This window comes from Bubalus kerabau, chromosome 5, assembly GCF_029407905.1.
Source record: "Bubalus kerabau isolate K-KA32 ecotype Philippines breed swamp buffalo chromosome 5, PCC_UOA_SB_1v2, whole genome shotgun sequence".
Lineage (NCBI taxonomy): Eukaryota > Metazoa > Chordata > Mammalia > Artiodactyla > Bovidae > Bubalus > Bubalus kerabau.
Window position 1 is genome coordinate 49,161,270 of NC_073628.1, and position 18,035 is coordinate 49,179,304.

Here is an 18,035-nt window from a genome sequence, read left to right on the forward strand (position 1 = left end):
TTTTTGTACATCTTCTGTCTGCCTGAGCCAACTTATTTTTAAAGACCAGCTTAAATTCATCCCTCTCTATGGTGCCTCTATCAATAGCCCCATTTTGAAACTGATTGCTTTCTATTTCACAGAACCATTGCATTTTGTGTAAGCCTCTTTTTTACCCTTATAACCCTGGGATATGTTGACTGGTCTAGAGTTATGTATAAGCATGCCTGTATGTATCCCTGGATTTTAATGTCTTTATATGAATCTCTATGTGTGTGTGTGTCTTTACATTTATGATTTTACTCCAGGACTTACCCCTTCTACAGTTTCTACCATACAGTAGAGGCTAAAATAGATTCATTGAATCAAAGAATAAATGAATGAAAATTTTTCCCCAGTGACCCTTATTAAGGTTAAGAATATAAATCTTGCTTTAACAAATTGGCTAAAAGATGAAAAATTTCACACACACACACACACACACACACTCACACACACACTCACACAGAAGGAAAGAACGGAAGTAGGGAGGGAAGAATGATATAGATATGAATGCATGCAGCTGCTCTTTAGATCACTAATATGTCATGATTGGCAGATATGGGACACTGCTCTAAATACTTTACCCATATTAGCTCATTTAATCCCTACAAAACCCTAAAAGATAGAGACTAGTAATATTCACAGTGTGCAGATGAGAAAACTGAGTTGCAAAGAGGTTACTAGTTTGTTCAAAGGTAGAAGATGGTGGAGTGAGTGGGGGCCTGCATGTTACAGGCACTGTTGATCCCTAGCATACTAAATGTATAAACGTTTAGTTAAAACACTGATAAACAGAAAAAAAGTACTATTTACAATACATCTGATTTCTCATTCCTGTCACAGGAAGCCTGCTTGAGGTCCTTGACTCTTGTTAATCTCTGTCATCCACCATCACCCAAAACAAAGACTCATTATAATAGTATAACAGAGAAAAGGAACAACAGCGTTAATAAGGAAGATGAGCTTCCCCGATGGCTCAGCTGGTAAAGAATCTGCCTGCAATGCAGGAGACCTGGGTCGGGAAGATCCCCTGGAGAAGGGAACGGCTACCCACTCCAGTATTCTGGCCTGGAGAATTCCATGGACTGTATAGTCCATGGGGTCGCAAAAAGTCGGACATGACTGAGTGACTTTCACTTTACTTAATAAGGAAGACACTTCAAGACACCTCTAGTAAAGCGGACTCGTGGACTGGCTTTATATCCTACCGTGTATGATTTAGCTTCAAAGAAATATGATTGAACTCACTCAGTGGATGCTTATATTTGTTTAAAAGTATCAATTCTCTTTTTTCTAGGCTGAACTGAGTTAAAAAAAAAATTATCAGGCTTTCCTTTTGGATAGTTTAAGAAATGTCACTTTTTTAGCCCCCCCCCCCCCCACAAAAAAAGAACTGATTATTTAGGTCGTGACATGAGCTCCCTAGAGAGAATAAGGAAATTTTAATTACATGCTTTATTCAGAATAAAAGAATTACGACTGCCTAATTCCACCAGTACTTAGGAGAAGTCTTCTTTTCCCCTGCATCTTTCTTTGAGTCCCTCTTTATCACACACACAGTAGCCCTCAGACTCTTTCAGTGTTCGGAGCTGAGGGGCATTCTGCTTTAGGGACATTCTGAATGCACTATACAAATAGCTTTACTTTTACCATATGTGGTAGCCTGTGTCAAAGATGATCCCCAATGACCACTGCCTCATAGTATTTTTGCTCTTGTATAGCCGTTCTCCTACACACTTACTAGGGCTGATTTTGTAAGCATTAGGATATCACGGAAACGGTAGCTGGCGACTTCTAAGGCTAGGTCATCAAAGACACAGTGGCTAACTTCTTGCTCTCTTTTGGTCACTTGTTCTGGCAGAAGCCAGCTGCCATGTGGCGAAGACGCTCAAGCAGCCTGCTGGAGAGGCCAACATGGCAAGAGACTGAGCCGCCTGCCATCAGCCAGTAAAGCAGCCAAAGCCTCATGCCAACAGCCATGTGAGTGAGCTCTCTTGGAACTGGATTTTCCCATCCCAGTCAAGTCTTCAGATGTCTGCATCCCTGGACAACATCATAGCTGTAATCTCATTGAAGATCCAAGACAGAACCATCCAGAGGAGCTGTTCCTAAATTCCTGATCTATGGAAACTGCAATAATAAATGTTTATTTTTTAAGCCACTGAATTCTGAAGTACTTTTGTTACACAGCAATAGGTAACTAATTTCAGAATTGATGATCCTTTTTTCCCAATGTCTTTTTATCCATTATCACATGTTTTTGTCTTCCCAAGAAGTCTTGATGAAAATGCTTTTATAGTATTGATAGATCAAGGTTAAAAATAATCACATAGCTATGAAGTGCCTGAATTTTCCTTGAACTCAGATCTGTCTGCTTTCAAATTCCAGTTTCTCACACAGTAAACTGAAGCATCTCCCAATGCCTTGTTGGTGCTACTGTTGTTATTATTGTTGTTCAGTTGCTAAGTCATATCCAACTCTTTGCGACCTCATGGACTGCAGCACACCAGGCTTCTCTTGTCCTCCACTATCTCCTGGAGCTTTTTCAAGCTCATGCCCATTGAGTAGGTGATACAATTTAACCATCTCATCCTCTGTCGGCTCCTTCTCCAGCCCTCAATCTTTCCCAGCATCAGGGTCTTTTTCAATGAGTTGGACTCTTCACATCAGGTGGCCAATGCCTTATTTTTGTTAAATCATCAAAGTAACTGTCAGGACAGATGCTTGTCGGTCCAGCTACTGGTCTACAAGAGTTTCCCATACCAGGAAATAAAACCTCTCAGCCAGAGTGTTCAGTGTTTCAAAAGATTGCCTTTGTTTTTTTACTAGCTTATTAACTACTGTGGGGGGCGGGGGGAGAAAGTATTTAAAACAGCCAGCATAAAATTCATACAGTCCGTGTTATGTGGTAGGTTACCCTATAACCTTCTCTCCTGATAGTCACTATGAGGCTGCTATTTAAATAAGTCATTATTCCAATGCTTTACATTAAACTGGACTAGATTTATGAATTGATACTTAGCTGCCAATAGAAGGATTCTTTTTCTCCCCACATTTTCTCTTATTTAGGCCCAAAGCAACACCAACTGGTAATCTTCTCAAGCAATGTATAGTCATCCCAGGTGAGAGAGAAAGAACTATCCGGCAAAATGGCAAGACTTCCAAAAAAGAATACTTTTTAGGTTCTGCATTTCTAGCTCACTGCCATCTGTGAATAGGGTTGCAAAGTCCCAGGAAAGGCTGACTGATAGAGGAGCAACTTGTCAAATAGCATGTGAGATGAGATGAAGGTGGTTTTAAAATAGCAATGATAATGAGTAGCCTTATATAGCGCTTTTAATTTTATAAAATCTCTTTACATGCATTTGCTTTCAGGATTCTTAACATTCTATAAGAAATTATGATGATGTCAAAGATGGTGACAGTGTCGACTATCATTATCTCTATCTTACAGATCAGGAAACTGAGGTTCAGAGAAGTCAGGTAAATCACTCAACGTCATGAAGCTGGTAATAGGACCTGGGATTCAAACCCCAGGCTTGATTTCATCCCCAGTGGCCTTTTGTGAACCTGACTTATGGATCAGTCATCTTTGGGCATGTCGCTCAGGGGGCACCTTGACTCGGCAATAGTAGATCCCCAATGTATTTTATTTAGACCACTGAAAATCGGGTGGAGCTTATATTGCAAGTGAAGGAGGAAGGGAAAAACTGAGTTCGCAGGGAGCCAGTCTTATTGTTGCTTTCCTTCCCTTCTTCCTTCTGTGAATATCGAGCAAGCAAACAAAAGATGAGATGCAAATGAACTGTATTGCAACTAGATTCCAGAATGACACCCTAAATGGAGACATTTCTCATCTGCCTTGTATCATTCTGCTTCCTGACAAATGGTGTGACTATTCTCTGGAAAACAGCATGCAGTCACTTCTAGGCTTGAGGGTCATATGCCCTTTCCCCCCTCACCTCCTGCACTGCTGCTGCTGCTGCTGCTGCTAAGTCACTTCAGTCCTGTCCAACTCTGTGCGACCCCATAGACGGCAACCCACCAGGCTCCCCTGTCCCTGGGATTCTCCAGGCAAGAACACTGGAGTGAGTTGCCATTTCCTTCTCCAATGCATAAAAATGAAAAGTGAAAGTGAAGTTGCTCAGTCATGTCCAACTCTTAGCGACCCCATGGACTGCAGCCTACCAGGCTCCTCCATCCATGGAATTTTCCAGGCAAGAATACTGGAGTGAGTTGCCATTGCCTTCTCCCACCTCCTGCACACTGTCATTTGAATAATCAGACTGAAACATGGCTGGTGGTAGCCTGGTTTTCCCCAGAAGGCCTTGCTTGGTTGTGCCTTCGGGACCGTTCTCATTTCAGTTCAGCACAGTTTAGGTGGTAAACAGCTTACAAAAAAAGGTTGCTTTCATGCAATTCAGCCAGGGACATCCAGGCCCATTAATTAAAGCCAGATTCACAGATAATCTTAGGATACGTATGTTAAGTCTAGGTGAGACCTATTTACCTCTATTTTAAGAGGCAAATAGCAATTTCAGGGCCAGTGTGCGTCCCTGGTTCTTGCCGCCCCCTCCCTCCCCGACCTCTCCCTCTCTCTCCCCAGAAGCAGCACAGTTGTTCAATGCCTCACCGCCAACAGCAAAACCGTCCCATCCAGGGTGCTTGCTCAGTGATTTGCTTGTCCTGGTTGATCTGTTTACCCTGAGTTAAGGCTTTGTGAGGAGTTGATAAACAGTTTATCTGTGTTCTTTTCATAGAAGAATAACATCTGAGCCTCCACACAGTGGATGTCTCAGGAGTTTTATTTGTGTGAGTCTGTGTGTGTCTGTGTGTCTATTGTTGTGTTCCTTTGAGACTTCAGCAAATTTTGTATCCATTTCACTAAATAAATTATAGAGAGAGTGTTATGGTTGATCCTTTTATTCTTTTCCTTACTTTAGAAGGTAAAATTTAAATGCATTCTTTTTCTTAAAAAGAAAAGTCACACTGTGAGAGACCATTGATTTACCTTACTTTGTGTGGTTGGGAACATATGCTGATGAAGAAAAAGAAAAACCAAATCACCTCTCCATGAAAATATAAGCTTAGATGTGAGCTAATTTGCCCAGCTTTACAGCTTCAGTATTATTTCTCATTGATCAGTGTGCTTTAGTTTTCTTTCACACTAAAACAACTATGCCTTTTCTCCCAGGGATTTAGAGTTTTAGAACTATGTGTTCAAACAGTTAATATCCGAGGGACTTGTGGTGACTTTGCAACAGGCAGCTCTGATGTAAATTGCAGTCTCCATGTAAAAACACAGTCTTCAGCTATTAAGTACAATGGATATGATTTCTGAGTGCCTGTCTAAAATGATTTAAATGCCTTATATGTCCAAACTCAAATGACTACACTTTAAAATACTGCAAGCACATTCATTAATTAGATTAGCCTTTAAACTTCTATTGTTATCTAGAACCCCATTTTGAAATTTGGACTGAATTTTCCATGGCTTATTATAGTCATTACAGCTTATCACTAAGATGTGATTCACCAGAATTCCAGGAGCATATACCAATCATACGTCCCTAATTTTCTCAATGAACGCCAGCCTTGCTCAGTATTTTCATATATTTTTATATATCCATTATAAAAGCACAGGATTATTGACAAATGGCTATTTTCTAACTATAGAACTAAAACAAGATTCTAATAAGTGTGTTCTGTTTGCACATGCTGGTGTACATTCTGCCCTACTGGTTAAGGGTGTCAGATTATTACCACTAAAGTTAACTGCCACTTTTAATTGCACCAAATGGTGTTATAATTGTGGGAAAGTCTCCCATTAAAAATGCTATTTTCCTGAATTTCCATTGTGTGTCAACCAATGGGTATTTGAAGAGATTCTTGCAGAATTAGAATTGATCATGAGGGATCAGTAGAAAATGGGACTAGAGTCTGTGACAGGGTGACTGGCTCTGTGATTTCAGGTCTCAGCTGTTCTCACCAAAGAATCGTATAAATGAAATTCACAAAGACAAGTTATCCTGGGCTTCAAAACAAGATTTCAAAAGATCAGGGGTCATTCATTTGCAATACTTTATTTGAGTTGATTGACTTAAAATCAATGCAGTAACTTTGAAAACTCATCTTTTTACATCTTTACACTATTTTTTTTTTAAAGTAAGATGACTTTATAGCTTTAATAATTGCCTGTCACTGAAACATTCTGTGAGGATTTTGCTTCCTTCGTTATTAGGCATCTGGCCTTTGGAATTAGCCAGATCCCACTCACACTGTAACTCTTCCACACAAGCACAGTACACTTGGAGCAAGCTGCTTATCCTTCCTCGGCCTTCATTTCTTCGTCAGTCAAGTGTGGATACAGTAAACCTCACACAGTCGTTGTAAGGCTTAAATGAGGCAGGCTGTTCAAAGGCTCCAAGCAGACTTCTTAGCACATAGTAAAATCCAAAATGATAAAAATTACTATAATGGCAGTGAGTCTACTTACCAATTTGCAAGTGGCCCGAACCATTAACAAATATTTAAATATGGACATTTTTATTTTATTTCATAAAGAGCATTATTTCATGAATCACAGAACTGTGAAAAGGTACTATGCAACTCATTAAGAAGATACCCAAAATATAAATCCAAAAGCTCTCTTTTTTAGAATAATATAACACACACACATGCACATACACCCCCTCTGGAAAAGAGTAATTCCTAATTTCCTGTAAATGCAGTTCTTCCCAGAGGAGACTCTGAAGAGCCCACAGCCTGGTCCTGGGGAGGGGGTTAAAACTGCAGATTCCCCTCCTCTAATTCTTTTATCCTATCTGCTCAAAAGGCAGCTGATCTAAGGCCCAACCAGTACTGGTTTCTCCTCTACCACAAGTTCCATCACAACTTAAGAGGTAGTTTGAGGTGATTTCCTACTGCTTTTAAATATGTGGTCTTCAGGGTCAGCTCTGACTTCTAATTGTAGTTATCATACTAGCTTGCTTTGTGACTTGGGCTAGTTATTTAAACCACTGCAGCCTCTATGTTCTCACTCATAAAATGGCGATAATATTTCAAGGGCTACTATGAGAGTTAACTATTTAATAAAAAGAAGCTCGTATTAAAATGTGTTCCAGTTCCAGGTATAGTAAATGGTAGTCTTCATTTTAAAAATATCCCCAATGACTTTGAGGTGTCTCAAGTTGACTAAGCTAAACTACATCCCTTAGAATGCCCCCTTCCAGTATGTTTTCAGATAGGGTGAGCCACAGGAGATGATGTTTCAGGAGAGTGAGAGAATGGAATGTAGCAGTCATTTTGTAGCATACCTTCTCTTGACTGTTTAATTAAATTCCAGTTGCTGTTGTGAAGATATTTTACTGATGTAATTAGAGTCCTAACTGACTTTAAATGAGATAGATTGTCCTGGTGGGCCTCACTTAATCAGCTGGAAGCCTTTAAAGAGTGCATTGCTCTCTGAGAGAGAGAGAGACAGACAGACAGACACTCCCACCTGTGGATAACAAACTCTACCTTGTGTCCATGGGGTTTTAGTCTACTCATGAATGTCCTGTGGACTACAGATTTGCTTAGTCATCAAAATTAATTACATAAAATAGTGTATTGTTAGCTGATGATAGAAAGATTCACAATATATCTGTATGTAGGCATATAGGTATGTAAATGTATGTACACATTACTGGTTCTGCTTCTCTGGTTGAACTTTGATTGATACAATACTTAATTTGATGGCTATCCTTTCCATTTTATTTTGATCCTAATCATATTTAGATTTTGTTCCTATATTTGACCATGCTGAATAAAATTCAAAAAAAAAATAGATTCAGATTTAAGATAGAAGAATGCTCCAAGCTCACCACTTTTTAGCAGCGTGTAAATGTGGGCAAAAATTTAATCTCCCATGTATATATGTGAGTAAAATTGTCACCACATTGTCTACTCCATAATAAAGACTCAGTAAGGATTATATCCCTTACCTTCTCTCTCTCTCTAGCTCACAAGATTTAAGAAGAATGAAATGAACTAAGATACACGCTCTTTTTTATTAATTTAAGAGATAACTTTTTAAAATTAACTATATGCTGAGCAGTGTTAAAATAATTTAAAACATTAGCTAACTTAATTCAAACAGTAATCCTATGGAGTGGGCTTCCCTGATAGCTCAGTTGGTAAAGAATCTGCCTGCAATACAGAAGACCCCAGTTTGATTCCTGAGTGGGGAAGATCCTGTGGAGAAGCAACAGGCTACCCACTCCAGTATTCGTGGGCTTTCCTTGTGGCTCAGCTGGTAAAAGAGTAATCCTATGGAGTAGATAATTTTATAACCATTTCCATTATATAGATGAAGAAACTGAACAAAGAGGTTAGGCACCTTGCCTAAGGCCACACAAGTGATAATTTGAATCTAGTTTCAGAGTCAATGCTTTTGGCAATTATGCTATATACTATGAATGTGAAGACAACATGAAAGTTAGAGAATTGTAAATACAGTACAAATTTAAAATATTGCTCTTTTAGTTTGCTACAGCTACTGTAACAAAATACCACGGGCTGATGGGGAGAGTAAATAACCACAGGCTGATGGGGAGCGTAAATAACAGGAATACACTTTGTCAGTTTGAGGTAAGATCTAGGCGTCAGCAGGTAGCTTCTGCTGAGGCCTCTCTCCCTGGCATGCAGACGGCCACTTCCTCACCGTGTCTCCACTCGGCCATTTTTCGCTGTGTCTCTGTCTCTCGGTGTTGCCAGATTTTCTCCTCTTATAAAAACACCAGTCAGATTGTACTAGGGCCCTTGAGAACAGCCTCATTTTAATTCAGTTACCTCTTTAAAGGCTATATCTCCAAATACAGTCACACTCTGAGGCACTGAGTTCATTCAACATGTGAATTTTTGGAGAGCACAATTCAATCCATAACAATTACTGTTCTAAACAGTCATTGTACAGTATTATGTCTCTAATATCCTACCTACATTAGGTAGCTAGTAACTATACAGTGAGAGATTGAGCAGATGAGTAGATAAATGTGGAATGGTTCATCCTGAACTGTGCTAGGATCTCTGCTCTATCTTCTACGTTCTGACTTCTGGAAAATTGTAAAGCATTTTTGTTATTTCCTACCTTATTTATGTCATATCTTATTTATAGAGGATTTCAGGTGGTAAAGGATCTGCTTGCAATGCAGGAGATCCAGGTTCAATCCCTGGGTCGGGAAGACCCCTGGAGAAGGGAATGGCTACTCACTCCAGTATTCTTGCCTGGAGAATTCCATGGACACAGGAGTCTGAAGTACTACATTGTCCATGGGGTCACAAAGAGTTGGATATGACTGAGTGGCTAACACTAGGAAACTGCAGAACTGATTATTTATTTCTTTGATATTACATTCTTAACATTACTAGCCAAAATGCTTTAAGCCCAAAGAAAATGGGCTCTACAGAAACCGACGAATTTCAGAGTTGTCATAAGAAAAATCAGTGCCTAGAGGAACTGAGAAATGTTCTCATAAGAAAGGGGGAAGTGAGGCAAAGGATAACTAAAAAGAAAGATAGCACCTGGAGGGTTTTGTAAAAATATCTTGCAAGCTAGGACAATAGACAGGGGATAGCCAGAGTAACTTAAAATTTCAATAACTAGAAGACTGCACACATTCATAGCTGCTTTAAAGAAAGGAGACTCTTCAGCTCAGAGTTCCTAATCCTTATATTCAAAACAAGTCAGAAGCTAAAATCAACGAATGATCTTCTCTTTTGTAAATTAACAGCACAACGTCAGGAATTTTTTTCTCCAATATTCTAAGAATTGTTTTGCTTAATATATGGAAGAGAAACCCTGAAGGATTATTAAGGAGGAAAATGTGAGAAGCTTCCTTTTACTGAGCCCCTACTATGTACTAATTGAAATAGCTGTTAACAACATTTACTGGGTATTTAATATTATCCAGTCACTATGTTCTCTGCGGTTTTGCTTATTCACCATCATAAGAAACTTATAAAACAGGCATTACTATAATCCTCATTTTATGGATGCGGAAAGGACTTTAAAGATGTAAAATATCTTGACCAGAGTATAATCGGCTTTGGGCCCATGAAGTAAAACTAGAACCTCAAGGCTTAGGCTTCCCTGGTGGCACAGTAGTAAGTAAAGAATCTGCCTGCAATACAGGAGATGCAAGAGAGGCAGGTTCAATCCCTGGGTCAGGAATATCCCCTGCAGCAGGAAACAGAAAACTGCTTCAGTATTCTTGCCTGGAAAATCCCATGGACAGAGTGACTGGTGGGCTGTCCAGTCTGTGGGGTTACAGAGAGGCGGACACAATTGAATGACAAGCAGACACACACACAGGGCTTAAGGACCTTAGGACAAAGGTTACCATTATTCCACTTGATCCTATCAACACTAGGATGTTCAGGTCTTAACCTATCACGTCAATGAAAAAACAAAAACAAGGAAACGCTGGGTGACCATTTGCCTTAGGTCACACAGCTAGTAAGTCACAAACTCAGAATGGAATTCCAGGTTTCTATCCCTCCAAATTCCTTCCAAGTATGTCATACTGCCTTTCTCTGTGGTATCTCTCAGAATGGTTGATAGAGGGAAATAACAGGAATATTAAAACATTATTTCATTCTTTATCTAAGAAAGCACTGTATCCTAAATAGAAGGGTATTTCCGACTAGAATATTTATAAAGGTTAATGAGAAACAAAATGAACCAAAAACCAGCAGGGAAATATTCTCAGCTATAAATATCAAACTTATACATTTCTAATTATATAAGAAAATATCCCAGGCAGAAAGTCAAATTTTCCCATCAGATGCAGGTGAATCATCTGAGCAACACTTTTACCATTTTCTATCTCTATTTTGAGGTTAACTCTGACTGAACATTGGCAGCATCACTCTACTCAATCAAATGTTGCTGAATTACAATGTAGGTGCTTAAAAGGGGAATTGAGGACTCAACTGTCTCAGTGAGGAACTTCTCACAAAGTCAAAAAAGATTATCTGTGATTGTGCTTGTCTTTATCTATGGAAATTATGAAGGTGTTTTATATTTTTACTAAAAGTTGAGAAAGGGGTACAAAGTGATGCAGTGAATTGGGCCTTTTTTTTTTTTAATGGAAGTAGACTTTTGCAAATTTGACAGCATGCATCTTGTGAAGGCCTCCTTTTTCACCAACAAGATTCATGATTCATAAGACAAAGGCCCTGGGAGCATCTATGAGCATCAGTTTGGACAGCTTTGATGACCTCAGTGACAACAAATCTCCAAGTTTGGGGAGGAGCCATAGGGGGATAACAGCCGTGATCCGAAGTGAGTAGAGAATCCAGGGCAAATTCCCTTGGCCCACAGGAAATCTCTTAACAGGTTCCCAATCACTTCATACTTGCCAGGAATTCATCATATGTTAAGTTAGCTTTTATTAAAGCCAGTTCTTTCTGATACTAACAAGGAAAATGAAAAATAGAGGGGGTCAGATGATAAATTGTCTTAGGTCACAGAGCTGGCAACTAACAAGATGCCTTATCCATCATACTAATGGCATCTTCTTTGTTAGCCTTACCCACCCTCATGTATTACAACTTACTAGACACAGGAGATTTCACAGTGTTCAAAACACCTAAAACACTGACATCCAAAATCACCATCTTTTTTTGATTGCTTCCTATGGCATTCATCATCCTGCCTTCCCTATTTCTTTTTATGTCATTGGTTCTTCTTTCTAAGTCATACAGGCTCAAAACCAGAGTCATGTTAAACTCCTCTGTTTACCAAGTCCTGCAAATTCTGCTTCCACCGCATTTCTAGAAAGATACCATCACCTTGTGTTCAGTCTTTCACACGTGTCTGACATTTTGTGACCCCATGGACTACAGCAAGCCAGGCTTCCCTGCCCTTCACCATCTCCTGGAGTTTATTCAAACTCACGTCCATTGAGTTCACGATGTCATCCAACCATCTCATATTCTGGTTCCCCCTTCTTCTCTGGCCCTCAAATCTTTCCCAGCATCAGGTTATTTTCCAGTGAATCAACTCTTTACGTTAGGTGGCCAAAGTATTGGAGCTTCAGCTTCAGCATTGATTTCTTTTAGGATTGACTATCTCCTTGCTGTCCAAGGACTCTCAGGAGTCTTTTCCAACACCACAGTTTGAAAACATTAATTCTTCAGTGCTCAGCCTTCTTTATGGTGCAACTCTCACATCCATACATGATTACTAGGAAAACCATAGCTTTGACTATGTGGACCTTTGTCAGCAGAATGATGTCTCTGCTTTTTAATATGCTATCTGGGTTTGTCATAACTTTTTTTCATCCAAATTAAGCTTTCTAACAAGTCATGTCACTCCCCTAATCAAAAAACTTTTCTTCCAAGTTATCCTGTGTGAGTTTTACTGTATCCTACTTCATTTTGAAAGCCTTACATCAAACATTCCATGTCATACAAGTTCAGTATGATCCTTTTAAATTCATTAATTTTTAAAAATAACTTTTAGGTGGCACATCTTATTTCTCTTAGTCTTCTTATCTTCCACTCTATTATTTGGAATTTTTCAAAGGACAGAAACCCCATCACATTTTCCATCTTTTGTAATTGCCAAGTAGGTAATCCATAAATGTTCATTTCAGCAGGGTCCAACCCAATAAAATAAACTGGAATTAAAGTGTCAAGGCTTGCCTAGAGCTAAACTCTCAAGTTGAAGTGAAATAAAACAAATCCATAAGAACATTAACCTACTACTACACGTCATGGTTCGTCTGTTAACTGTTAGGCACCGACTTAGATGCTTAGGACAAAGAGGAAAAGATGACCCCTGAATGGGTCCTGCTCTCAGCGGCATCCACTCTAAGGGATAATGAGTGAAAAAATGACTGTTAGACAACACAGAAGTGCTAACTCACACTTGAGGAAAGAAAACCAAGATGGACCAGAAGAGTAACACAAATCAATGTCATGGTAAGTACAACTTGATTTTCTTTAAGCCAGCTCCCTGGTGACCACCTGGTCCATTATTTTTTAAGGACCTGGGAATAAACAGTACCAGATTTCTGCCTGATGTTCACTTGTGATGAAGTACACACAGCTTACATCTTCCCCTATTTGTTTCTTTCACGTCAGCAGTATAAAAATGGCCTTCCCATTATCATTGTAAGCAACATGCCTTTATCACATGGGCTTACTAGAAGAAGAAGTCATGAGCCTGGGGTGGGGGAGGGGCAAGCACCAGTTTTTTAATGTAGGGAATCTCACCCTCTCCAGGTGAGAATTGTAGGGGCAGGATAGGAAAGGGAGAGCGTTACAAAGGCTGGAGTATTACAAGCAATTCAAATGGCTGTGTTAAAATGGAAATCACATAAATATTAGAAGCGTGCTTTTCTGGCTAGAGGCTCTGCAGACCCAATTGCCAACAGGAATGAATTTTAATGACTAGTTTATAACCTCTGAGATGCTTGAAAATCTACCACAGTTGTAGTTAAAATGTAATACTATTATAGCACTTGTGCAATTAACAATTCTTCAGGGAATGTACCCTGCTGGAAATTTTAAGTTGGCCTCGCATTGGAAGACGAAGCTATTTCTGATCATTTAAGATGGAATGCGTCTAATTTATTGATCTGTAAATGTTACCAAAATATCTGACCCCCAAATATTGAATCACATTACTACCCAATTCAGTCTCCCCATGGGATAAATGTAAATATCAACATAAAAACTGACATTTATGTTGGTTTACAGTTTCCCATTTTTATGAACACAGTCACTTCTTTTTAAATCGCTTGGGTCTTGAAAGCACAGTGAGGAAAACATTACAGACTCCAAATGCAGGTGCCAATAGAAGTGTTATGTCATGGAGCCGCTGCTTTGTGGCCTAAGGAAGCTTCGTTTTCCACGTTCTAATGTATTGCCATGAACTCCCTGGGCAGCATCTCCATTAAAAAGTATGGTTTGGGTAATGGTTGCTTATTAGGAGGAGAGCAGCTCCTAATATTATAAAGACTTAGTCACGACCCCTTGTAGCTTTCACTAAGATCTAAAACTTTATCTCATAAACTCTTGGACGATAGGGAGTGAAAAGGAAATGGCTTTTAAATCTATACCTCAAAATATCCTTTTACTTTTCAGAGAACACAAAAACCAATGCTTCATATAAAATCAAACTAAATATATCCCTGAGATCCAGGGCTCACCATGCACAGAGCAAACATATGGAGTTGTATATAGAGTCTTGAAATCCCAAATTCCCACCATTCACATGATTCCTTGGCTAAAGTATGTCTTTACAAGGTCTCTCTTAAAATTTTTTGTTCTCTGATGAGCCACCCTTCTATACATGAACATATTTTAATTTCCATTTTTTTCTCAGTGACCCTTTACAAGTGAGAAGAGTTCTAAGAAATTGGTCACAGAATGGGTAAATTTTGTTTCAGGACAAAGAAGGAAAAGAAATGAGCTGAACATGGCATGGGTGCAGACCAAGAAAATGGACATTCAAAGATCAGATTAGAGCCATTAAAATGTAAGTCGTGAATGTGGGAGTTTGTGCAAGGAAAAGAGGTTTCCACAGAAAGATAGGCGGTACAAACAAAATGGACCCAATTTATAATATTGCCCAAAGGCAATCCTGTTAAAAGGAGTAAGACATACATAGAACATTAGCTACATAGTGATCTACCAAGAAACATTGCCCAATCAAAGCATTTGGCATTGTTCCTAGAACCAGTGTTGAGAAAGGCAATCTGCCTTGAGTCCCAACCCCTGCACCTCTTGCTGGATGTACCAAGAATGCAAAGCCCAAATGGTTTTTGCCCAAACATTTCTCCGAATTGTATTTGCAGGGAGCAACTTTGAAGGATGAAGAACTGTCTCCCTCTGTATTTAAGAGAACGCTGTTTACTGTTAGCTGCAAAATGATGAGGTCCCCAAATGTAATATTCCTCAGCTGCAATGAAATTTGATGATGCACAGAGCATCCACGGGACCCTTAGCACTTCATCTCTGTGAGACTCGGCAAAGGGTGAGGAGAACCACTGCATTTGATGATGCTCATGATGCTTGCTGTACCACAAGCAATAAAAAGTCCTTTATGCTTGATCCAGGAGTCTGTGTCTTCTCAACATCCATAACGCACGCTAATCCATTTAGCTAACAAGTAGGGCTAAATCCCTGACCTGACACCTAGGAACTTCTCAACAAAAGTAGCCATTATTATCAGTAAAAAGTACGCATCTGAACAACTCTGCCAGAAGTAAATATAACATGGAACAACTAGGGATACATTCAAAGATTTTAAATCAAGGATGAAGGTTTTAAAATAAAATCATTGAACTGTTGTGAAGTACAAAGCAATAAAGTAATCAATGACTAAGCATCAATCCTTTATGTGGTCAGTCTAAAAGTACAAGATCAGTTTTACCTTAAAATTTACCTTCATGTGAAGTCCTTATGCAAGTCAAGACTCTCTATTACTCTACCTTTATTAGCTTACATAGGATTTCTCACAGTTCTTAGAAATACTGATAATAACAGCACACACTAATAAGGCTTTCCATTCTGTTCTAAGCAACTTATATAGATATCAATATTTCAGATCATGCAGTAGCGTTATGAGGTAGGTGCTATTATCATCCCTATTTTACAGACCAAAAAAAGAGAGAGAGACAAGAGGTTAAATAACTTGCTCTAAGCACCCAGCTTGTAAACGGTGGATCAGGGATTTAAACTCTAGTATCATAGTCCCAAAGACTGTGCTCTTAACTAGTACATTATAAGTCTTCCTAGAAAATAATGGTCATTTGTGGGCTAGAAGAAATGGAACTAGCATTTTTAAACCCCTCTTGTTGCCAGATGCTTTCATGCTTTCACAAGATTATTTCATACATTAATAATTTTCTCCTTACAGGAAAAACAGTGTCACCATTTTTATAGACAAAGAAACTAGGGTTCAGAGAAGATACACAATTCTGTTAAGATCATACAGATAGGCTATTTGGAGAAACAAAAATTTTTTGAAGTAAGGTTTGACTTAATCCAAATCACATGTTCTTTCTATTATGCGATGTGCTTAGAGGACATTTAAAGAAAAGGCTCTGGATACATAGCACATTTTTCCAAATAAGTAATCTTGTCTATTATAAGTCTTTTTTAATTTAATGAAAAATAAAAACAAATAAAAACTGTTCAAATGACAAGTTTCTGTCATCACTAGATACTTCCCATATTATTTGAAAGTCTTTGTTTAATGTGACTAAATTTATATAGGACTTCCCTGGTAGTTTAGCTGGTAAAGAATCCACCTGCAAAGCAGGAGACCCCAGTTCAATTCCTGGGTCAGGAAGATCCCCTAAGAAGGGATAGGCTACCCACTTCAGTGTTCTTGGGCTTCCTTGGTGGCTCTGCTGGTAAAGAATCAGCCTGCAATGAGGGACACCTGGGTTTGAATCCTGGGTTGGGAAGATCCCCTGGAGGAGGAAACGGCTACCCACTCCAGTATTCTGGCCTGGAGAATTCCATGGACAGAGGAGCCTGACGCGCTACATAGTCCATGGGGTCACAAAGAGTCAGACACAACTAAGCGACTTTCACTTTCACTTTGTATAGAGGATCTCCTTCCCTGGGATATTTGTCAATCAAGTTATCATTTTTCTTTCATTTCTTGGGTGCCTTTTTTAACTCTATACTTAAGTATCATATAACTAACACTGGACTGGATTCTAAGACTAAATGTCTCCTAAATATCTAAATTAAATGGCTCCTGTCTTGGGTTAATGTAAAATGACAGAATAGCAGCACTGGAAGAGGTTCTTGAGCCAACATGGTCTTCCTTATTTGAGGAAATTTAGGCCCTGAGAGGCAGGTGGCCAGTTTTCAAATCTAAAAGCATTTTGGTAAGTATAGTACAATAAACAGCCATATATATGGTATCCAAATCCACCAGCTGCTAACATTTCATTTATGCGCACTAGCTTTTGTTTTATGCTTTTGTATATGGGTGTGTGTGTATATATACCTATGCATGTGTGTGTGTGTATATATATATGTGTATATACATATCACATACATGTTCATGTACCATTGAAAAGGAGAAGAGTGTGGCAAGAGATGAGATGGTCGGATGGCATCACACTCAGTGGTCATGAGTCTGATCAAACTCTGGGAGATAGTTAAGGACAGAGAAGCCTGGCATGCTGCAATCCATGGGGTTGTAAAGAGTCGGACTCAATTTAGCAACTAAACAATAACAACATTACTCAAGATGATTGCGTTCCAAAAAGTCACCTCAAATGCTGAATTAGTAAATACTGAACCATTACTCCAAGGAAAAACACAGGATTCAGTGTCTGAGAGTCTCTGGTCACCATATTTTTGATCAACCAATCAGTATATATGCTTGTTTCATGTGTATTGCTGTTTAAGGATAGCTTATTTAATATTCCTGTTAAGAGATTTCCTAGCATCCAGTAGTTAAGAGATGCCTTCATTTCTGTGGGCATCAGTTTGATCCCTGGTCAGGGAACTAAGATCCCACAAGCCTCACAGCATGCCCCCCCCCAAAATAGTAAAAAACATTCTTGCTAATTCAGTAACAGTGAACTCACAGCTAACAGCACTATAGCTCATGCCTGAAGGAAGTTTATCAATGCAAGCATTTTTCTCATAAGGCATATCACAGCTTTTTTGCATTCAGAACCTAGACAGAGTGTCAGTATTATGCTTGGGGCCATTTTAAGTAGGGAAATCACCAACAAAGAGGACAAAAAAATATTAAAAAGTACTACTAATACAGCTGCAGAAAGAATACTTGTTTACAGGATGAGAAATGAAAAAAGAAGGCAGAGATGCCTTGTCTGACCTCAGCTGGGAGCACGCATGTCAGGCAACTGAAATTTTTCATCACTCTGCACTTGGTTTCGAATGACCATGAAAGCACCATGAGTATTGATCTAAGGGTTACAAATAAATTATCTAGTAGGCAAATTTTCAAATACAGAATCCATGAATAA